The sequence below is a fragment of the Misgurnus anguillicaudatus genome, chromosome 21 (genome assembly GCF_027580225.2).
Source record: "Misgurnus anguillicaudatus chromosome 21, ASM2758022v2, whole genome shotgun sequence".
NCBI classification, from domain to species: Eukaryota; Metazoa; Chordata; class Actinopteri; order Cypriniformes; family Cobitidae; genus Misgurnus; species Misgurnus anguillicaudatus.
In genome coordinates, this window is record NC_073357.2 from 21,293,929 (window position 1) to 21,317,961 (window position 24,033).

General features: G+C 35.3%; 4 long non-coding RNA genes across 7 annotated transcripts; 2 read left to right on the plus strand and 2 right to left on the minus strand.

Annotated features, from left to right (window-relative positions):
- Positions 1 to 1,923: 1,923 nt before the first annotated feature.
- Positions 1,924 to 22,829, minus strand: LOC141353318 (uncharacterized). The gene is made up of 4 exons (XR_012360355.1): positions 22,480 to 22,829; positions 16,786 to 17,160; positions 16,592 to 16,627; positions 1,924 to 2,076 (listed from the first exon to the last, which is right to left on the minus strand). It is a non-coding gene; the product is annotated as an uncharacterized lncRNA (long non-coding RNA).
- Positions 2,226 to 7,247, plus strand: LOC141353317 (uncharacterized). Its single transcript, XR_012360350.1, has 4 exons — positions 2,226 to 4,082; positions 4,598 to 4,744; positions 6,063 to 6,124; positions 7,056 to 7,247. It is a non-coding gene; the product is annotated as an uncharacterized lncRNA (long non-coding RNA).
- On the plus strand, positions 7,951 to 8,595 carry LOC141353341 (uncharacterized). Its single transcript, XR_012360410.1, has 2 exons — positions 7,951 to 8,308; positions 8,506 to 8,595. It is a non-coding gene; the product is annotated as an uncharacterized lncRNA (long non-coding RNA).
- On the minus strand, positions 11,943 to 13,366 carry LOC129437774 (uncharacterized). 4 transcript variants are annotated; one of them, XR_012360353.1, is made up of 5 exons: positions 13,341 to 13,366; positions 12,616 to 12,848; positions 12,354 to 12,532; positions 12,201 to 12,278; positions 11,943 to 12,047 (listed from the first exon to the last, which is right to left on the minus strand). It is a non-coding gene; the product is annotated as an uncharacterized lncRNA (long non-coding RNA). The 4 variants fall into 4 exon arrangements; XR_012360354.1 differs by lacking the exon at positions 13,341 to 13,366 and adding an exon at positions 13,163 to 13,262; XR_012360352.1 differs by lacking the exon at positions 13,341 to 13,366 and adding an exon at positions 13,087 to 13,228 and having other exon boundaries at positions 12,616 to 12,980.
- Positions 22,830 to 24,033: the final 1,204 nt, after the last annotated feature.

A 24,033-nucleotide genomic window follows, 5' to 3' on the forward strand; every position in this document is an offset into this window, starting at 1 on the left:
AAGACATTGGTTCCAAACAAACATCAAAGTAAATAAAAAATGGGTCCCTGACACAAAATCAAGTTCCTGCCATAGCCATCCCAGTTCCCGGACTTGAACCATACGGAAAATGACTGTAGAGTAGAGAGCAGCAACATATGAAGGGTCTGGAGAAATTCTGTATGGAGGAATAATCCAAGATCACCTGCCATGAACCTCATCAGACATTATTAAAGAAGACTCTGAGCTGGTATCTTGCAAATGGAGGTAGCAAAGAGGATTAAATAAAGGGGTGCCAATATTTATGCCCAGTGAGTATTATTTTGTAATGTAATTTCCCCTTCACTTTAAATTGTTTTACCTCAATGAAACATTATATTTTTGTGATTTTTTTTTTATTAAAGCTTAAAAGAAGAATCATTATAGATTATTTTTTATAACTTTCGAGCCACACTGTATATATATATATATATATATATATATATATATATATATATATATATATATATATATATATATATATATATATATATATATATATATATATATATATATATATATATATATATATAGCAACTAGTGTAGGCTTTTTCCCTTAGCAGAAATGCGGGGGTAGATTGCTGTTTTTTCAACAGTGTCAACGGCACCCCTGCAGTTGATGTCAGGTTTTATTGTTGGTCGGAAAAATTTTGTTTAATTTGTGATTTCAGCAATATTAGAGATGTCTTTCCCCATTTAAGTAGATATAACTTTAGTTTTGCTTGACTGAAAAGACTGCCCGGAGGAATTGCAAAGATGGCCACCAAGTGTCTCTACTTCCCAAAAGAGACTTTACCAATACTTATGTTGCTAGTAGTTTCTATAACTTATAAGGGATATTCAGATGAATATTTAGGCCACTAGAAACCATTTGGACTTCTAAGGCATGCATTTCCTCTTATGGTGTTCCATCAACAAAGTACTTCAGCAAAGAAAGATTTTGGAAAAAACACCCTTTTCCCCTCACACATATTTAAATTAAAATCATTACAGAGAATTTCATTGTAAAACAGACTGCACTCTCTGAAAGTGTATTTATAATATAACATTTATAGTGTTATGTTAGTCTTTAAAAATTGAGCAATTGAGCACACAAATATTTTTAAATATTGTATTACAACCAGTTTAATACATTGTACAAAATGTGCAGGTCAAAACTGTCATTTTATGTTACAAGAATGGATATTATCTTATTTTCTAAATAATTGTTATGAGATTTTCCATAGACAACATGTATATAGTATTATAGTATAACATACTATAAACTACTATTTCTTTTTCAAAGTTTTCACGTTTTTGTACTATTTCCCCAGTGCTAAAATATATTATGAACAGCTGCTTTGCAACAGTGCAAGGTGCTATGAAGGAAATTAAAATACATAATTTGACATTTAAATGTAAACTTGAACATCTGTTTTTTCTAATTACAAAACCACCATGTAAAACATAATAAACACATAGAATTGAAAGTGAAAGGCTTGGTAATAACTTTAAATGATAATGACATAACCGCTAACTCTCTTGGTGTCTTACAGGTTCATATGTTACCCAAGTGTCTTGGTTTTCTCTCAGTTTTTGTTTGGTTTTGCGTTGATTGTGAGGAAATGTTATTGCTGCATAATCCAGTTCCTCTGTTTTTTTGCTGAAAATGATTTTTAAAGAAATTGTTCAGAATATCTGACTTTTCTCAAAAATCTGATGATTCTGATATCTTAAAATTATGGATTATGGAGAGTTTTGACATCTCAGTTCATTTTAAAGCAAAAAGGTGGCTTAAGGCATTTGACTGTAAGCAAATATAATCATAAGATATTGGGTAAGTACTACACTTACTTTTTGACTTGCTTGAGTTGTTCCATTTGACATGCCTAAAAATTAAAAAAGATAAAGTAAAATAAAGAAAAATAAAGATTCTGTATTGTTGGAAAATACCAACAGACAGAAAGATTTTACCTGTTTTGTATGTCCTTGAGATGTAAAACAGGATAATGTTAAGAAGTATTGACACCACAGTTATTGTTACCAATATCAGCACGGCATAGAAAAAAATATGTTCCCCTGTTGAGATAAAATATAGATTATGGTAAGATAACAGTCTGTTTTTTAAATTATTCAGACGAACTTAGACATCAACACACCACAACACATTTTGTTTGTTTTAAGATCACGCAAAGTTTTACCAGTCTTTTTGATATGTCTTACAATTCAACCCAGTCTCACGGCAGTTCGTGACATAGTCACGTAATTTAATCTATTGATTCGTGTTCATGGACACGATTTCCCCCTTTTTTTCGTGCTAGTCAGAACGACTTTCAATCTAATGTATTTCAATAGGAAGTATTTTTCGTGCCTGCACCACGTTTTTTTGTCCTATTATTTTTTTCGTGTTTTCCAGCACGAATTTAATCTAATGTATTGCAATAGTATATACCCGGGAGCTGTATTGTTTTACTTTATTTGTCATTAATTTATTACACTTTAAGCGCTACTTTACTCAACATTTAATCAGGAGACGTTTATCCTTTTTTATTTGTTTAATATTCTGCATGATGATCGCCATTGTAAACCATCGTCAGCAGTACATAATTGTTAATATACAAGACTGCAGAGTTTTGCTACTGCAATCGTTTCCAAATGTTGCCGTTTTTTCTGAGAAATATTGATTTTTTTCGATCGGTTTCGTGTGTCAAATACAAGATTAAATACTACAGTACCCATGAGCCTTATCGACATCTACTGTGGTGAAGGCACCAGCTAAAACTACATGTGGGCCCGCTGCAGATTACAATATTTTCTCAACACATGAACACTAACGTGTGCTTGATAGTTCAACAATACGATGTTATGGCCATCAAATTTGATTGTTTCTACTTTGATTGTAAAAAAGTCCGTTTCGGACGCCTGCATTTCCCAGAATCCTCTCTGCATCTGTTGCTATGGAATCTGAGCCAGTCCTCTTTGCTATTGGGTAATTTCTTCTTCGGTACTCGTAATTGACTGGGATTCTCTCATTAAGCGTAAATCACTGTCCAGGTAAGTTTAAAGTTCACTATTTGTTTAAATGTTATAATTGACGCCTTTCTTTTGGTATTAGGCTGACATTGCCATACCCGTACGAAAATTAACCATGTTTTTGTGGTAAAAGTGTAGTAACCACGGTTTGTGAGTATCGATTATTTGCAAAATGGTTTTACTAAACCAAACATGGTTTAACTTTTTTTCAAATCCATGGTTATTTCTTAACTGTAGTAAAACAATGTTTAATTTTCGCAAGGGAAGTCTAACGTTTCGTGTTAGAGAATTAAAGTCCCATTAAGAAGCTAACGTTAACCTAGTTTAAGTTCCCTGCTGAAAAAAACAGCAAGTCCAGCATATGTTGTGATTTGGTGCTGATTTGCTAGTGAACACCAGCTAAACCAGCATTAGCACCAGCTAAACCAGCATTAGCACCAGCATCCCGTGCTGGTCATATCAGCATATATTGTGTTTTGGTGCTGGTATGCTGGTGACCACCAGCATAGACCAGCATAATTCCCATGCTGGTTTGATGCTGTTTTTTTCAGCAGGGTTATCAACAGTAGGGTTACTTAACGTGGTCATTGCTTTATTGTGTGAGCTTAATAAAGTCTAAAGTTTAAATATTTGTCTTATAATATTTGTAAGAAAATAGGAATCCCCACTATTGGGGTACACTATTTAAGCCTTATATTAGAGCTAATTTACATTACATAATAAACATTTTCTGTTCTCCCTGCAGATCCTGTCAATCGAATCACCTGTTACAACTTAGATTTAACGTTGCTTATTTTATAAACCCAAAGGCACTTTTAAGAGCCATTGTTTACTACACAAAGCCATAGTTCACTGACAAGCTGGAACATATCACATACATATCGCAGGCGATAATTAATGCGAAATTGCCCCGGTTGTCAGGTAACTATGGCTTTGTGTAGTAAATGCTGCTCCATCTCAAAGCAGGTGATGTTGGTGTACTACTAATCAAAGAACCGGCTTTACTGACGAGATGCGCATGACAATCATGTGCGATTTATCGTGCAGCCCTAGTAAGTAGAATTTCTTACATATTCTTGTATATCTCTTTTAATATATATATTTTTTTGTGGCAATTCTCTTCAGTAAACACATTTTCACTTTAACACATCACAGTCCTAAATTATCTACCACAACAAAATATAAGTGACACTTGGGAATTCTCTGAATGACAATTATCAAAATAGACTGCATTCATACTACTATTGTAGATTCTGTAGTTCATCCAAAGCAACCCATTTAATGATTAACGTTTGGACTTTATTTTGAATAAATCTATACAGTAGATTGTCACTGTCCAATTGCACAATAGTTACCATAGTTACCAGCCAAACCTACTAACGTTACAGAAAGTTCTATTATAACCTTATGATGTCATTTATGTTTTTGCTGTTTTCTTTTAATGTATTACTCTTTCCTGTTTTCACATACTTGGTTATACAAAAGCTAAGCTCACCATGAAGTAAAAATATCCTGAATGACATTAACCAATATTCCATTCAGTAAATACACAATGTTGTCATTGCAGCTTGAAAAACTCCATGCTACTGGATACAAGCCAGTTCTGCTTCGTGAAAAAGAGACCAAGAAGCAAAATATTAAGTGTGAGAGATTATCGCCTATGCCCAGGACTACCTTCAGAAGATCGGTTCCTTTTATGAATACCTTTGTGAAGGTGAGATGCATGCACTGTATTTGTAAAGTCACAGTTCACAGCTTGTGTTGAGTAGGCAAACGATTTGATCAATTTTAAAATCTTAAAGGGGACATATCATGAAAATCTGACTTTTTCCATGTATAAGTGCTATAATTGGGTCCCCCGTGCTACTATCAACCTAGAAAATGAAAAAAAAAAAAAAAAACACGGTAACGGAAACCATTTTCTGCAAGCATGTGGAAAAAATAGGTCATTGGCTCCCCTTGTGATGTCAAAAGATTCCACTCCTACAAAGTGGCTATTTTAACATGTTATAATAAATTATCTATATGCTATTTTAAAGGGATACTTCACCGATTTAGCATTCAGCTTTGTATCTGTAGAAACCCGGCAGTATTACTGAATGACCATGTTTCCATCCATCATTTCCCCCTGAGAGGAGAGATATCTGCATTTTGGTTCTGCAAAAAAGTCCTCCGATGATGCAAAAATCGTCATATTACATCATCGGAGGACTTTTTTGCAGAACCAAAATGCAGATATCTCTCCTCTCAGGGGGAAATGAGGGAGGGAAACATGGTCATTCAGTAATACTGCCGGGTTTCTACAGATACAAAGCTGAATGCTAAATCGGTGAAGTATCCCTTTAAGCTAAAACTTTACATACATACTGTGGGGACGCCAAGTCTTGTGAAATGTTCCCTTTGAAAAGATAGCTCACTCCATAAAACTGAAATTCAGTCATCAACACCTAAACTCATTGACAGTAAAATGTTGGGAGAGGTTTTTGTTTTTAAATAACCACAAAGTTTGTTAGCACAACACTGGATCTTTTCGAAACATTTGAAGTATTTCAATATTTATCTAACCTTAGACACAGTCAAACAGCACTCCATCAAACCATTCTGTAAGATTTGGCAAACAACAACTTATAAGACAACTGACTCAAACAATTTCTACAGTCCACTGCTTTTACCTGCATAGTATTGTGAGGTTTGAAAGCATTTGCACAAGATTTGGGGATGAAGAATTATGGCATTTATTTTGATAGCAAACTACTATGATTATGTGATTGATCGATATATCATGAATATTAATTAAGACAGTTAAGATAGTTGTGCATGGGATACTTTTAAGTCCATTTCTATTTATAGCTTGCAGCACACTGGCCTACAATCCACTTGGTAATTTGTGACGTAAGGAATACCGTTTCCAGGTCCACGCCTTCACTGATTTTGAGTGAAATCTAAACAGACATTTACAACATTGTAGTTTATTGATTTCATGCATTTAAGCTAAGCTTTTATAAACTCACACTGTGCACTACATTCTCCAGGCTCACAGCACTACCCTTGTAATGACTGAACGATCATCTGGGATGTCCACATAGAGAGAGAGGTTAGAATTGTGATTGTATATCAGTATTTTTGTTTCCTCAGCATCTGATAGAGCTTTTGGACCCGGAAGCGGTGCTGTGTGATGTCAGACAAACAAGCGGATGGGATTTGGTACCCATAGTTAACTTGGTTCAAGCATATACCTGAATACATACTATGTTAACTTAGGAATTATTATGTTTGGAATGTTTTTTTTTTGTAGAAGCCATATTTTATTTGTTTTCAGCCCACATACAACATAATTTTTAATGTTTAGGCACACTGACTTAAACAATTGTTTGTAGGGACACACATCAATTGAAATTTGTAAAGTCCTTTTGTATGTCACTCAGTTACTGAATCATATGAAAATGAATCTCATTATACTCTTGTTGTATATGAAATGTAGAGCTTACAATGCAGATGGACCATTAGCAGAAATAACACAAAAAAGGAAACCATCAAATGTTGGCTTGAGACATCATACACTTACGCTGCTGCTAACTTGAAAGCATAAGCATACATTTTTCTTTAAACAAACATCACACTTGGTGTTATTCTTTGAATTGATAATATATAAGCACTCTGTTTTTTCCTGATCAAAAGATATATTGTATTTGTTATGGTCCTATAGAATCAATCAAATATAGATTTGCACATATCTAATACATCCAGTAGTCTATCATTACCTCAGCTCTAATCTAAAGTGCCAATAAATCTGGTTTGGAAAAATTAGACCATATGATTCAAACACTTAAGAGGCACAGCCCAATCACATGGTTAAATGGATTCTTTTTTCTAATGAACACAAAGTGTGTTTAACAGAAGAAATACAATTCATAAAGGTTTAGAACAACATGAGGATCAAAAATTATAACAGAATTTTCATTTTTTGGTCAACTATCCCTTTAAAGTCTTATGTTTTAAAACATCATATGATTTAACCTGCACAGGTTGGACCCAGGATTCCAGTGGCATTTTGATCAGCTGGTTACACTGCACCTCACACCCTGTGACCCACTGGAGAATCCAAACAACTGGAAGAGATGACAAACATGGTGGAGCAGGCGAGCACTACAGAGGGACATGTGGAGGCAGCGAACACTATGGAAGGACAGCAGGAGCAGGCGAGCACTACGAAGGGCCAAGGTAATTAAGACAGATTTTAAGAGTTGCCATTTATATCTGGGTTTCAAGTATTTAACATATGGGTTACCTTAACGCTACCTGTTGTCCAGTGTTTTCCCATAGAGCTTTATTCAGGTTAAGGCTGATATATTTTCAGCATCAACATTGCATTGTGTGCATGTGAAATGGTCACATTGCAGGACGCATGAAATCAAGTTGCGAAAATGAACTCAAACATGTCATGTTATAGGGTTTTCTGACATTAAAATAGGTGTCTTTGTCATGTGTCATCAAGACATCAAAAAACACACAATGTGGATTGTCATTTGTAAATGCAAAAAAATCTTAAGTGCAAAATTACTATTCCTATGTTTTTTTTACGTTAGGAATAATTGATGACGGGCAGTTGAATATTCAAAAACAATGCACATTCAAGGTGGTAATGTGGCATGATGCAAAGTGAAGTATAACACCGCAGGTGTACATTATTTTCAAATAATTCAAAGGACCGGAGTCAATTATTACACTTATACTTGTAGCTGTAGGTGTTAAATATGGTCATAGTTTTTCTTGTTTCATAAAGACACAATTGAATGATTAGATGTGCTTACTACAGGCTTGTGACTAGGCTACTTTTTAAGATTTCAATATATTGGGATAATTTGAATATTAAAAATACTATGAAATGTACTTTGAATGGGATAACAGAGGAACAACAGTCACAAAGGTTAGACAGTCATAAAAGAAATGCATAGTGTAGACCATATGCAGAGTCTAATATAGGATTTAAATACTTCCTTGTGGGTAATAAATAACATTGATATCATAATTGTTATGTAGATACTTTCTGTGTTTAGTCTTTTTGAATTACAGGCTAAGAAGGAACAGAAAAATCCATGATCAGATGCTGTAAATATCAACAGTGACCCACTGTGTTACATAAACTTAATGCCTATAGCCAAACATAATCTAAACATCATGCTAAAAATGAAATTCATGTGTTTGCTTTTTTTGTTTTGTTGTTTCCTTAATAGGGCAAAGCAGACATTTTGGTGGACTGGGAGCCCTGTCCAGTATGGTATGTAATCTTCTGTTTGCTTGCTTTATCAATTAATGCATGCATTATTTATTTATTTATTCACAAACTTTGTTTGTTTTTTTATTTGGCTACAATAATTTTCTTATCTGAACTGTTTCACAAATGACAAAAAAAGAAACTTATATTTATAAAAGACATGTTATAATTTGTGCTCCACACTTTCTCTTCTGTTTTAGTGATGAGATTTGGACCCATCCCTGGCAGCCAACGGATTCTCTCCAAATTAATTAAAATAATTAAATAAAAATTGTATTACACTAAAATTCCATTTTGCTTTCTGACTATTTATTACATTTTTCTGTGCTGCATTTGAAGTCGTATTGTGCTTCTGTAGTGGTAAAAGGTGGAAATGTTCAAGAAATTCAAGAAATGTGACGCATGGAGTTTCTTTATTCTTTACGCCATTCCAGCATCTATGGCTATTTTCATGGTGAGAGGGACAATTTGACATTTCCAATTTGCCTAACTAGCATGTTTTTGGCCTTTGGGAGGAAACCGGAGTAAATTCATGCTGACACAGGGAGAACATGTAAACTCCACACAGAAAGGCCACCTCACCTGAGCACTGCATAGTTTAGCTCCAACCCTAATCAAACTTAACCACCTGTGATTGTCTAGTGATCATGAAGACCTTGATTAGCTTGCTCAGGTGTGTTTGATCAGGGTTGGAGCTAAAATCTGCAGTGCTCTGGCCCTCCAGGGTAAGATTTGAATAGACCTGCACTATGCTATTCTATGTTGTTACTTCCTAAACCAATCATATCTTACTCTCATCTTATGTAACTCTCTGCTGTAGTCAGTTGTCATTTCAGGGTAAAGCGATGCAACTCTCTTTCACCCCATTTCCATCTGCAGACAGTCCTCATTGCTTTAAGCTCCTAGGTATCCTTCCAGTGCGTGTTCACCAGGAGCTTGAGCATTGCTATTCACCTCTTCATCACCATCACCACCACCACCAGTGTTTAGACTCCAATTGAGGATTCCTTTATATATCATGCATTTCTCTGCACCTACATGTGGTCAATGTGCCAAAGGCTGCATCATTTAAATTTGTTGTGCATCTCACTTATGCATTTGTTTGATCACTCTTTAAGCTTCTAGTGAATAATTAAGCAATCAATAAGCGTTTGGTCTCTTTTACCTGTATCTTTGTGAAGAACCACAAATATTGCAAAAGATAATCCTTTTTGTTTTCACTATTCCATACATCATATTAATTCCAAACACAATATGACGGTGACATGGTTATGAAAAAGTAGAACAAATAACTTTGCCTTAGGTTGTTTTAAGTGGATGGTTTTGAAATGCCAATTAGAGATAATACTTATAAATATAGGCCACTTATCTGGATCACTATTATATACTAGCATTAAACCGTTTTTGTCACTAGTTAACAACTATTGTGAACTGAAAGTCTTTGTCTGGAGAGTAGACATACCTTTTGAAAGTATTTAATGTTTAATATAATATCGCTATTTGAAGTGTAGCTACAGTAACACCCGCCGACATTGACCTTGAATTCAGTTCTAGAGTAGCTAAACTACCCCGAATGAACTGACATACTGCGTGTTTTTCAACCTGAACATGTAAATACAAAATAATAATTTATGTTTCGGCTGTTTAAACTAAAATATCGATGATTTATTAATAGTAAATCCGTATAACCATATTCACGCTCTGAAAACCGGAAGAACTACAAGTATTATGGCTGATTTGTACGCTTTGTACGAAGCTCTATGGCGCGTTACTCTGGATGTTGTAGTTTATAAGCACATTGGAGAAGGCTGAACGCTCTACAATATCACGAATAAACTGACGTCCTCGCTATATAGTATAATGTATGTTTTACCTGTAGTAGGTTATTGAAACGCATAGTATAAATACATTTTATAGCCCTAACCCTAATTCAAGTCTGAAGAACTTCAAATATGGACACCGATTTGCATGCTTAGTAAAAAGTTCAAGGGCGTGTCTCTGCTGGGAATTGTAGTCTTTAAATACATTGGTATATTCAACATAATTAGAAAGTGGTAATATAAAACTGATGGTACTCCTAGGGGTTTTAGGGCGTGGGGAAAACATTAGTGTTGTCAGATTTTAAAAGTATAATTGTTAAATGGGTGAAAATTGCTTATGGGCTATTTGTACTGCACTTTTGGATGGTATCCATTAGTGACTACTCATGTGATAAGTGAGGTCCAGAACTGTGTATAACTATTGGTCTCACATCTGTAAACATTCTTGTTGCTGGATTATAAGCTTTCAACAATGGTAAAATGTTAAGGTTTAAGGGTCAGAATTTAGAAAGCATGAGCCATGTAGAATCTTTACACTCACATATGTTACTCCCCAGGTCAAGACCTTTCCAAAGATGCATTTGGTATAGCTCTATGATAAAAAAAAAATTTTTTCACTGATTCAAGCTGTCCCTGGCCTAGTTTCAGAGAGCACTTCGAAGGCCTATTATATACACAAATAAACACAAAGCTTCTTTTTTATTTAGTTATTTTATGTAGAAATAGTGCCCAAATTAGTTTGAGTTCTTCAATATGTTTAGTCATGTGACAAAGTTTCAATTCTCATAATTTCTTGGACATGAATTTGCATGCATAGCTTCACAGAACCCTTTGAAAAGAAACTATTTGACATGGCCTGAATTATTACCTTATTTGGATAATGACATCCAAGATCTATGTTGTCTGCCTTAACCAGTGGTTTTCAATCTTGTCCCAGGTGACCCACGGCTCTGCATAATTTCTAGGTCTACCTTAACTGACAAACCAATTTCTGTTTATGGATCTCTCCATAATCTCAGAGCTGATGATCTGAAACCCAGGTGATCCACTCCTATGCACATTTTGCATGTCTCCCTAAACTGATTTAGATCATCAGCTCATTAAGGGAGTTCTGGGTGTGTCAGTTAAGGAAAACATACAAAATATGCAGAGCTGTGGGTCCTAATGATCTAGTTTGAGCTCTACCACTGCTAGAACACTTTCTGCTAGAATCATTACATCACCAAATATAAGCAAAAGCAAGCGGTTTGAAGATAAGTAAAATATATGCCTTAAAGGAAGGGTCACCAGTCTTGCTCCTGGAGGGCTAGTGTCTTTGCAGAGTTTAGCTCCAGCCCTTCAGGTGTGTTTGATTAGGGTTGGGGCTAAACTCTGCAGAGACACCGACCCATCGGGAGCAGGATTGTTGACCCCTGCCTTAAAGCATGGGTCCCCAACCTTTTTGTGAGCAAGGGCTACCACAATGGATAAAACAATTCTGCAGGGCCACTTTTTTTAAAATAGTCTACTAAAAACTTTTTTGGTTTTACTTGATTTTTATTTTATTTTATTTGTTAATGTTTTATAATAGTTTAAAATGTTAACGTACATAAAAGAAGCCAAGCTAATATAAAAATATGTAATAAATAAATAGTCCTGTTTAATAAATAAAATAAAATTAAGGCTAGTAGAGTGTGCTTTGACAATTCACAAGGCAACCTTGTTGGAGACCAATGCATGCATAAATAGGCACCAAATTCTAAATTTATGTTACATTTCGACTACAAATATTATCCACTTTTAATAAAGATTAATGTTTCCATGGGTGAAATGCTCCTTTAAGGGAAAAACTTAAGGTGCTTTATGCAACCGGGCCCAGCTCCTGAAGATCAGGAAGGACACTAGCAACTTTCTTCAAATGGCCAATATTTGCAAGCCACAGTCTATGAAACACACAACAAATCAAATTAAAGTGATGGTGTCATACAATACAGTATATGGCATTTATCCTAATTTGATTTAGGAGTACTTGGTAGGCAAAAGTAGAAATCAACTCCGAACAAGAACTATTTTGTCAAGTTATGATTAAAACTTGCATTTTCAGTGCTTTTTGTATGGTGTTGACAAATCTAGACACCGCAATGTCTTCAGCCACAAAAACAGGATCACCAGAGCTAAGAAAGAAAAATAGGAAATCCATCAATTAAAGTAAATAAATAAACCAATAAAAATACTGGAATAAAGACCACCTTCTGTTTGAGCAAAAGCGATATAGCTTTCTGTTTCCATCTGCTGAAGCAGCCAACAATTCTAGCGTTCAGGCTGGGCAGGTGAAAGGAGCACCACACCAGAGCTGGTCTGCTTCAAATGAAGCGTATGAAAACTCCAAGAAGCTGCGTTGCAGTGCATCGCCGTTGATATATCCAGACTGGAAGATATATAGAATGAAATAGTAATTGTGATATTGTCTGCTTATGGAGTTTTGAATAAAATGATAACATTTAGACTTACTCTTCTTCCACACTTCGTGCAATTTTCCAGCAGCTTTGAGAAGGCTTGTCTGGAGAATCTTGGAGAGATGACCTTGAGTTCTTGAAAGGAGATCAGGAGGTCCAGTATGTAAAGTGTGGTGGTGATTATTGAAGCTGGTCAATATCCACTCCTCAGAAGGTCTTTCAGGTCTGGGGTCCTTTGCTGTTTGCATGTTTAACAGACATACAGTGGCTGATGCAAGTCAAAACGCCCTTGGAAAAAAAATAAAAAAACATTTACCACATACTATATTTTATAACAGTTAATTCATTCTGCACATTGTGAATGTTTAACAGACATCTTATAAGTTTATATAATCCCAGTATAGCACTCCTTCTGCCTAACTCCTCGAATAGTATCATTTGCTAATTCACCAAATTGCTTTGCAACAGATTGTGATGTGCTATACAATGCACTTTGACTCTACTGCAATTGTAAGCACAATGCCACAATATTGAAAACATCAAAACATAGTGTGAAAAACATCAAATCTAAAATGGAAATCTAAACTGTGAATTGGTTTTACCATTGATGGTAATTAAAATGACTGGTTTGCCTGAAAGCATTATTACGTTTGTGCGTTTACAACAGCGGTCTGGCATCTTGCCCACTGCCAAAAAGAAAGAAAACCACTAGTTTAGATTACCTGTTACTGGCTGCAGACACATATAAACATCAAAATTAGGGCTTTTGTGAGAACATACCTTGTGTTGAGTGCAATATCCATGATGCATTTGGTTGGACGGATGCCTTTAAAAAAACTATTAATTACACATTCCCTATTGTGGAGTGGCTGTTTTTTGTGACGTAAAAGGGTTCAGGGTCCCCACAGAACCACTCTCTGCACCTAGGAAGAAAAAGAAATTAACATTATTTTAGATGAATAACTCATAAAAAAATAATACACTAAACCGAACTACTCAAGATTTAGTTGGATTCTAGGTTTGATTTTTTTGTATAGGATTGCATAGTGGCTCAATGTTTAGCACCATCACCTCACAGCAAGAAGGTCCTAGATTTACTTTACTCTTAAATGTGTTTTTATCTGGTTATCCAAGTTTCTCAAATCCCAAAAACATGCATCTTAAACCATAAAGCAGGGCACTGTGCATTTATTCTTAGCAAGCATACTTTAAGTAATTCAAGTTTAATATTATTGACTAAATAATATTAAGCTCAAATTAATCAATGCGATTTACCAAATTCCTCATGAGGATTTAGTTTTGCTGAGGGTACAGTTAGGTGAAATCTCCACACTGGATGACAGGAAGCACTCAACCCTGTAAAATTCACCTGTAACAGTACACAGAACAGGTTAGGCTATCACTACATACATGATCTTTTTCAACTTATATACAGAACTGTTTATGAAATCAGATGTATTTCTGTTAAGCATTTGGTAAAGACATTACCAAGTACTTGACATGATAGTATACTTAAGTGTTATACTCTATTTTTTATGTGTTTTGTCATATTGAAATGGTTTAAACTGTTGATACTCAAATACAATTACAATGTTATTCCGTAATTTGATTTGGTCCACAAATTACATTTCACTTCCTACAAATCTGAAATAATTCAGATATACCCTGTAGCTGAGGCTTGGCGTCACCCTCCTTGCCTCCCCCTCGGCTTGCCCCAGCCAACAAAGATCCTTTTAGAGGTCTGTGAAGGGTCTCTTCTAGGGCATAAACATTTCGTCTCCACAGCTGCTCTCTGTGTGTTGAAGTGAATATTTCTTGTAAGACTAATAAAGGTACGGGACGTGAAAGACATGCAACAACTAAAAGGAAACACAGCATAGTGTAAGTATTGAATAACCTAAATGAGCCTTGGCATAGATTCTCCAAGTCTCTGAAACTCAGAGGATGAAACCTCTCTTTTCCAAAATACATTACCTTATTTAAAAATGCCACGGAACATTATAGGATGTTACTTGCTAAATAAGTTGCTATTACAATATACCGTATGAAATCTTCAACACTCATCTCTTTTCCATATTTATCATTTTTATTTTAAGTTGTCCCACATCCATTATGTTTAAGTATAAACTAACAGGTAAATAAAAACTCTAACCTTGGCTTCAGCTAGAATGTGGTCATGGTTCAGCTCAAGAGCCATGAGCCTCCCCACTTGGTAGTGGGGATCCTGTTTGTGAGGGGTATATCTGGTGGCCATTGCAAAGCAGACAAAGACAGAAGGACAAACACACAGCTGGACAGACAGGTACAACAGATGCAGTATGTAGAGATAGGTTGCAAGAAATAGACAGAAAATGATAAAGAAAGAGAGGATAGATTGGTCTTAAAATTGCATTTGGGTTTATAAAATAAGCAACATTAAATCTAAGTTGTAACAGGTGATTCGATTGACAGGATCTGCAGGGAGAACAGAAAATGTTTATTATGTAATGTAAATTAGCTCTAATATAAGGCTTAAATAGTGTACCCCAATAGTGGGGATTCCTATTTTCTTACAAATATTATAAGACAAATATTAAAACTTTAGACTATATTAAGCTCACACAATAAAGCAATGGCCACGTTAAGTTACCCTAATGTTGATAACCCTGCTGAAAAAAACAGCATCAAACCAGCATGGGAATTATGCTGGTCTATGCTGGTGGTCACCAGCACACCAGCACCAAAACACAACATATGCTGATATGACCAGCATGGGATGCTGGTGCAAATGCTGGTTTAGCTGGTGCTAATGCTGGTTTAGCTGGTGTTCACTAGCAAATCAGCACCAAAACACAACATAATTATGCTGGACTTGCTGTTCTTTTCAGCAGGGAACTTAAACTAGGTTAACGTTAGCTTCTTAATGGGACTTTACTTCTCTAACACGAAACGTTAGACTTCCCTTGCGAAAATTAAACATTGTTTTACTACAGTTAAGAAATAACCATGGATTTGAAAAAAAGTTAAACCATGTTTGGTTTAGTAAAACCATTTTGCAAATAATCGATACACACAAACCGTGGTTACTACACTTTTACCACAAAAACATGGTTAATTTTCGTACGGGTATGGCAATGTCAGCCTAATGCCAAAAGAAAGGCGTCAATTATAACATTTAAACAAATAGTGAACTTTAAACTTACCTGGACAGTGATTTACGCTTAATGAGAGAATCCCAGTCAATTACGAGTACCGAAGAAGAAATTACCCAATAGCAAAGAGGACTGGCTCAGATTCCATAGCAACGGAGGCAGAGAGGATTCTGGGAAATGCAGGCGTCCGAAACGGACTTTTTTTACAATCAAAGTAGAAACAATCAAATTTGATGGCCATAATATCGTATTGTTGAACTATCAAGCACACGTTAGTGTTCATGTGTTGAGAAAATATTGTAATCTGCAGCGGGCCCACATGTAGTTTTAGCTGGTGCCTTCACCATAGTAGATGTCGATAAGGCTCATGGGTACTGTAGTATTTAATCTTGTATTTGACACACGAAACCGATCGAAAAAAAAATCAATATTTCTCAGAAAAAACGGCAACATTTGGAAACGATTGCAGTAGCAAAACTCTGCAGTCTCGTAAATTAACAATTATGTACTGCTGACGATGGTTTACAATGTCGATCATCATGCAGAATATTAAACAAATAAAAAAGGATAAACGTCTCCTGATTAAATGTTGAGTAAAGTAGCGCTTAAAGTGTAATAAATTAATGACAAATAAAGTAAAACAATACAGCTCCCGGGTATATACTATTGCAATACATTAGATTAAATTTGTGCTGGAAAACACGAAAAAATAATAGGACAAAAAAACGTGCTGCAGGCACGAAAAATACTTCCTATTGAAATACATTAGATTGAAAGTCGTTCTGACTAGCACGAAAAAAAGGGGGAAATCGTGTCCATGAACACGAATCAATAGATTAAATTACGTGACTATGTCACGAACTGCCGTGAGACTGGGTTGTACAATTACAGGGGACTTACTCCATTTGTCTTCCTTTTCTTGTGTTCGTTCTGTTCCTGTAAATGTAAATACACTTCTTTTATAATAACAACAACAAATATATTTTAGTTATATGTAATATCCATCTGTAAACTAATAATTTTTTAATATTTCAGTGTGCGTTGAATCTACCTCTTCTAATCTTAAGGTATCTCTTGTTTCATTTACCACTTACCATTAAAATGCTCTTTAAACACCAGTGTTGTTCCATTTCCAAAGTAAATCTTATTGTACAAAATTGTGCCACAATAGTATACAGCGAAGTCTGTTTTTTCAACGTAAAGAACTGAGAGATTAAAGCTGTAGTTGTTCCATGTCAGTCTATACTTTGAAGGATTCTGAAATGTTTCTCCCAGTATTATCTCAGTTTTGTCTGATTGAGCCATTGCTACAAGAACTGGAGTGGAAGAATTTTGAAATTTGAACCAGAATATTTTAAAGAGACCATCCTTTGGTGCATAGCATTTAAGAGTTGTGTTGTCTCCAGGTTGAACATTCACTGATATCTCTGGTTGTGACAAATGCAACGAAATGTTCCCAGAAAATGCACCTAAAAAGATTAAAATCAATATTACAATATAGGATCTTATATAAAGTCTTGTTATAGCATGCAGTAAAATACAAGTACAAAAAGTTTATACTTACACTGTTTAAACACAAAACATAATATGTATATTAGTCTAGTCATGTTCGATGTAATCTCTATGCATTTTTTGCCTCAAATGCTTAACAAGAATTCATATAAAAGAGGTAATGGCAGGAGTGGGTTGTGCTTCATTGCTTTGATCTTATACATTCTGCTATTCATAGACATTGGAACCAACCATGTGTCATAGAGAGAGTGTTAGAGAGAAAAGACCTTAGAAAGATATGTATGTATTATATATATAAAACATGTCAAAGGCAGTTAAAGTGTTCTTCTCATCTGAGCTCTTCATACATATGTATATACAATGTCCTCCATAAATATTGAGACAGTTACGATAAAATGTATCTGTTTGCTGTGAAGACAAGAAATCTATAGGATAAATATGAGGCAAAATTACAGAATGTTACATTTTATTAACATCTGATTATGTTTCAACACATACACTCTTAGAATGAATGTTTTAAAAACAACACATTAGTGTTGATTCTGGGATAACACACTAAATGCGTTGTTCTAAAATGTACCCATCTCTGTGTTATTATTGAACTTACTTGTAACACAACTTGAGTTTTATTTGAACACAAAATCAACACAAAATGACACATAATGTGTTAAAGTTACAAATAATGTGTTGAAATTGCACAAAATGTGTTAAAAGCTTAACACAAAAAATGAACACATCCTTTCTAAAAGGTGTACATGCTTTATCGACAAAGAACAACATCCTTTCATCTTGGCTACACTGTAAAATATTTCTGTAGAAATTACAGTATTACTGGGTTTTACTGGCAACTAGCTGCCAGTAACTTACTGTAGATTTTACATTTATGTTATTTACTGGCAACAGTTTGTTCAAAGTTAAATGAACATGAAACATCTTCAGTCTTTTCAGTCTTCTACAGTAAATTACTGGCAACCAGCTGCATAATTACAGCAAATTTTATACAGTGTAATCTGTCTTGTCACCAAACGCAAAACTGATACTACACATTCCCTGCTTTTCTTGTTGAATGATTAATGCATTAATTGGATAGAAGTATTAAAATCTAAATGTGTTGTTCCATTCAATTGGTAAATGGTATATGTAAAAACATATAAAAATATAATTTGTACACTTTATTTTGATAGTCTACTTTAGACATTACTAACTTTAAATAACTTTGAAACAACATGTCAACTAACTCTCATTAATTTGGAACTAACTGTTATTAGATTATTGGTCGACTGTAAGGGCACCATTTGTTTGTAAATGTGAGATGTCCCATTTTTAAAGATACATGGTTAAACCTTTTGTGAACTTTTAAAGGTTTTGTCAGATAGGACTAGGACTGTGTTTCCAGTATAATGCTACTGTTTTTGTAATATGAAATATTGTAAATGACGTTTTTTGCTTCAAAATGCATTATGTTACATAATTTGTGGTATTGAGGTTATAGAGAAATCACTACTTAAATACTTCTACTAAAATTAAGTAATATTTTACTAACCCTCAGGCCCTCATACAAATCCATATATAATAAAGTGGGAATCCACTTTATTCTGTGATTCTTATTGTGGGTCTTATGTGGTATGAGGTTTCAGAAAACCTCTGTGGTAGCCTAAGTCAGAACAAGTATTGTACTGTTTAACTAGAATATTGTTCCTTTTTTTAGCAGAAAATGCACCTGGAAACTTTCTACCACAAAGACCGACTCTTTCCATTCTTTTTAAAGATGCACATGTCGACCACAAACTTAACACTGTAGAAGGTTAATGGTATCGGTTAAGACCTGCATCTTGTGATGCAAACTGAAAGTCTGGAAATGGAGGGCAACAAGCTGTAATAAGACCTTCCTATTATTTACATCACTGTAAAAATCCAACTTCAAAATGTTCTTTCAACAAAGATAATAAAGTAACTTGAACAAATATTTTTTTGTTGAAGGGGTCAATTTATTATATGTGTTTACTGAATCAAATTAGGATAATCACCCTGCTAACAAATATTATTTTGTTGACTTGACTTAGATATGTAATTTTTCTTCAAATAGTGTACCCAACTTGCCAAACTAAGTAGTCCGAACAAACAATTGGTCTGAATAGTTCCCAGCATGCATCGTGACATGTTCACTTCTTTGGTTAATATTTATTAAAAAAAGATTACTGTTTTAAGGTTTGCTGGCTTTTTTGTTAATGTTAGTTATATTTTGGATTTAGAGTTCTTTTTGAAAGAATGGTGTTTGTTCATTGTTACCATGATTGAGAACTGTGTGCTCAGTGTAGAGGGCGGCACAGTGGGTCTGTGTGCATCTTTGTTGCCTCACAGCAAAAAGGTCTCTGTTTTAAGCAAAGGCTAAGTCAGACAAAGACTTTGTTCAGGAGACCTTTCTGTGTGGAGTTTGCATGTTCTCTCTGTGACATTGTGGGTTTACTCCCAAACATTCAAGGTGTTGAATTGGATATACTAAATTGCCCTTTACCCAACTTGTGTGTGGATTAACTTTATGGATAGATGCTGGAATGGTGTTTATATAGTCGTAATCTTATTTGAGAGTATTTAAGTCATTAGAAATTTGCTTATTGCCTAATCAGTTTAAGTTGATTCAGCTTGTTGGTGTTTATATAGTCGTAATCTTATTTGAGAGTATTTAAGTAATTAGAAATTAGCTTATTGCCTAATCAGTTTAAGTTGATCCAGCTTGTTGGTTTAAGTTGACATTACTTACTAAATTGAGTGAACTACAACACACAAGAGTTGAGTAAACTCAAAAAAGCAGTGCAGCAATATTGCAATATTGAAAACTTAAGTTAAAGGGCCCCTAACCTGGGTGTTTTCAGCAATATAAAATTAGTCTCTGGTACCCCCAGAATGTGTCTGAAAAGTTTCAGCTCAAAATACACCACATATCTTTCATTATACAATGTTGAACATAGCCATTTGTGGCTGCAATGAGAAAGCTTCTGTTCCCCTCCCTGTATGCAAAGTATTGGATAAAGCACTTACACATGTGTTTGAACTAAATCAAAACGTGTCTCTGGCAGAAGATTGAACATAAGGCAGAGTCTGTGACCGGTCAAGGGTGGGGGGTATCAATGTGACATCACATAGGTGATCCCCAACAGCCTGTTTTGTGTGACTGGTCCAGTTTAAAGGAGATTAGACAAAGCAGAATAGATAGATTTGTAAAATAACAGGATTTTTCTGCACACACATTAGTGACTAATTTTCTGCTAGAAACACATTCAAAAGTGCAGTTTTACGTGGGGGGCTTTAAGACAACTTTTTATTTTTTTACAGTGTGCTTATAATTTGAAAGATTGATTACACTGATGAGAAAAACATCACATGACCAGCAGAAATATTCACAATAGTATTAACTATACATATTAAATCTGCATTTTGAGATTTACTTTTTTACATTATTTTAGCTTTTAAGAATAGACCAACTCCAAGTTAAAGGTTTTGGTTGAGCTGATTCTTTTTTCCAAGAGTTTTATTATTTATTCTGTATTATAATGTAAGGACATTGTTATCATCTACAATTGGCCTCACTCAGCAGTGAACATAAGGAAATGTTTTTCTTACCTCTTTTACAAAGAGGTGTAAAAAGCTTTGTTTTTTTTGTGGTTTTGATGTACGATGGGGTGTACACGTAGAATGCACTAGTAGAACACAATGCAACTCGCCACATGATTTTGTTATTTTGATGTCATTATGCACAGCAGAGAGAACTGTGTGTATGTGTATTGCACATACTTTTCTCTAACCACAACATTTCAAGTAACCGAATCATAAAATCACAGGTTAAATTAGTTTTTGGCACATTCCCATTTGTATTTTCATAGTTTTGGTAAATATGTGCTTACTTTAGGTTTACTGTATGATAGTATAGTACATTTAAAAACACCATAACACTGTAAAAAGATACCAGCATTTTTGTCAAATCAACATATATTTTTGTGTTGCTTTTTCAAAAAGTAGGTTGAATTGATTTGCAAACCCAAGTTGTTATGCTGCACATTTTTTACAGTGTAGTAGTCCATTTACTACAGTATACTATACTACAGTATTTTTCACAAGGAGCTACATTTCTATTCACTTTCTAGGCACGCTATTTTACTGCTGCAGTTCTTTTTCCTCTTCTCAAATGAATTTGTATTATTGGGAGCTTTAAACTACATCATTCCATCAGCATGTGCTTAAATGATTTCATGACACTACATGCCATCCCAGGTGATTTTGCGAGCTGAATTTTGTACTTAATATACTAAATATTCATCTTTAGTACTTCTTAAGATAATCTTAAAGTGCCCATCTTATGACTGCTTTTCCACAAGTTAAATAGGTGTATGAGTTCCATAAAGCATGTTTCAAAAGTTGTTTGCTCGAGATAGCTTGTAGGAAAAGATTGTTACCCATTTCTAGGAACCTCTGTTTCAGGGCAGTTCAGATTGTGCCGTTTTGAGCTAGTCATTACATATTTATGAGCTGCTGCTCCTTTTTATCACGCCCCACTACTGTCATGTGCACGTGCATAGTGATATCGTGAGCAGTACAGACCATACTGTGTTATTATTTTATATATTATTATTATTAACGGTTTATGTTGCCAACAGACAAATCAAGCAGAAAATTATCACTAATAAGTACACTACAGGAGAAGAAACTCATGACACACAATGATTCTAGAGTAAATTGTGATGTAGGAGTTTCAACAATAAACGCGTTTTCCCTGGACAATACTAACATATTCCATCCAGTTATAAAACATTTTCAAAAGCATTATTTTCGCAAATTACAGAAATGAAGACCCGGCGGGGGATGTATACTGCTTGTGGGCCGCGTGCTAATTGCTAGAAGCTAGCGGGAGGTCCGGACCGTACAGTTATTAGAGGCTCGGGGGTTAGCCTCTTCAGAAAAGCTGGGGCGGTAAGGCCCGGTCTCGGTTAGTTTGGCAAAACACTTTTAGTTTGGCAAAGCACTATTACTTAGTTCTTGTAGAATTGTAAAATAAAGCCGTTAAATTTTTTTTTAACTTTCGAAACCACGCTGCAAACTATCTAGCCTGCAAAAATATCTGTATAGCCTAACTTAAACAATTTTAACATCACTATAAATTTAAAATGTATAATTTACGGGATTAGCATCAATGTATGTTCTCTGTTTTGAGATATAGATGCTCTAATGTAGTATTTTGTGACAGAAGATGACAACGTGCAGAATATAATGTGACTTCTTACCTTTTTTGTTGATACAACGATCGCGAATCGAATCCAGTCTGTTTCAGATGTGTGAATGATCCATGAAAGTCCAATAAAATACAATCAATGACCATTTTTGTCCACAAATGCGTATAATCCGTGAAATATAGATACATAGTGACCGTCTGTTATAGTCTGTGATAGTCTGTTGTTTACATCACATTTCGGTAACACACTGTATATAAGATTACTCCGGGTTCCAATAACCACGCGTTAAAACTTTGTTTTTAAAAGTAGGTAAGAGTATAATCCATAATATCCAAATTGCTGTTATTTCCGTGAGACATGATGACAGCACAGGGTATCAAGTGACTGCTCTCTCTGTGCTCTCTCTAGCTCCTGGTGGGTGGAGACCTGCGAGTGGGGTGGTGGGCGGGAAAATTCATACTGAATGTGACAAAACGGTTAGTTATGTAACAACGGAGCTGAGTTTGAAACCATGTAATCTGAGACTCAAGGCAGAGGACATTCAGAAACCTGTATCTCACTCAAAACAGCATGGATGGATTTTTTCCAAGTTTGTATGCATGTGGGAGCATCAGAGACACAAATGAACACCCCAAAACCCAGAAAAAGTGAGTTTTTCATAATATGGGCACTAACCACTAATCACTAAGAACATCTAATAGCACAAAATCTGTGCTTTTTTGAGAGACCATTAATATTAACTAAAATGTGCTTTTAACATACCAGTGGCGGCTGGTGACTTCTTTTTTTGAAGTGCACGATGCGAAGTTCGTCACAACATGTATGTAGCTTGTCATGTGTGTGGTTCGTCATTTCAAAATATGTGTTCTGCGCTTTGAGAGATTGTGTGTGCATCATGTGTCATGCCAAAATAAGTGCCTGCTGCCTTGAACTTAAACTTGAAAAGAGACGATCGTGTTTGCCAGATACTCGCATAATCTCATACGTAATCAGAGTTTACTATTAAGGGAGTGTCTTGCGTGTGAGATTGAACGTGCCCCCAGTGTTTCAGTTGTCCTGTATCAGTCGTTGTTTGTATGTAGTTCCCTTTCAATACGGTTCACTTCGCGTTTCGTCAGTTGCTGACGCTATGGGGGAAACTCCTGTTTACTCCGCAATTGAAGTCTATTGGTTAACATCTGTAAAAATTACAGACCTATGGCGTTCGAGCCCGCGAAAGGGGCGGGATAGTCCCTATAATAGTCCGAAAAAGACACTCCCTTAATAGTAAACTCTGATTACGTATGAGATTATGCGAGTATCTGGCAAACACGAGCGTCTCTTTTCAAGTTTAAGTTCAAGGCAGCAGGCACTTATTTTGGCATGACACATGATGCACACACAATCTCTCAAAGCGCAGAACACATATTTTGCTTTACACTCAGTCCCACAGTCGGCGACGAGATCTCTTTCAGTAGCTCGTTACGAGCTCGCCCGGCATCTGCTGTGGGTTGGACACGCCTTGCAACGGCAATCAGCCTTTGGCTTGTGGAACGCCTGTTTGTCTCATATCAATCACCTCGTACTGTACATACAGTCCATTTAAGGGGGTGATTTTAGCACTGC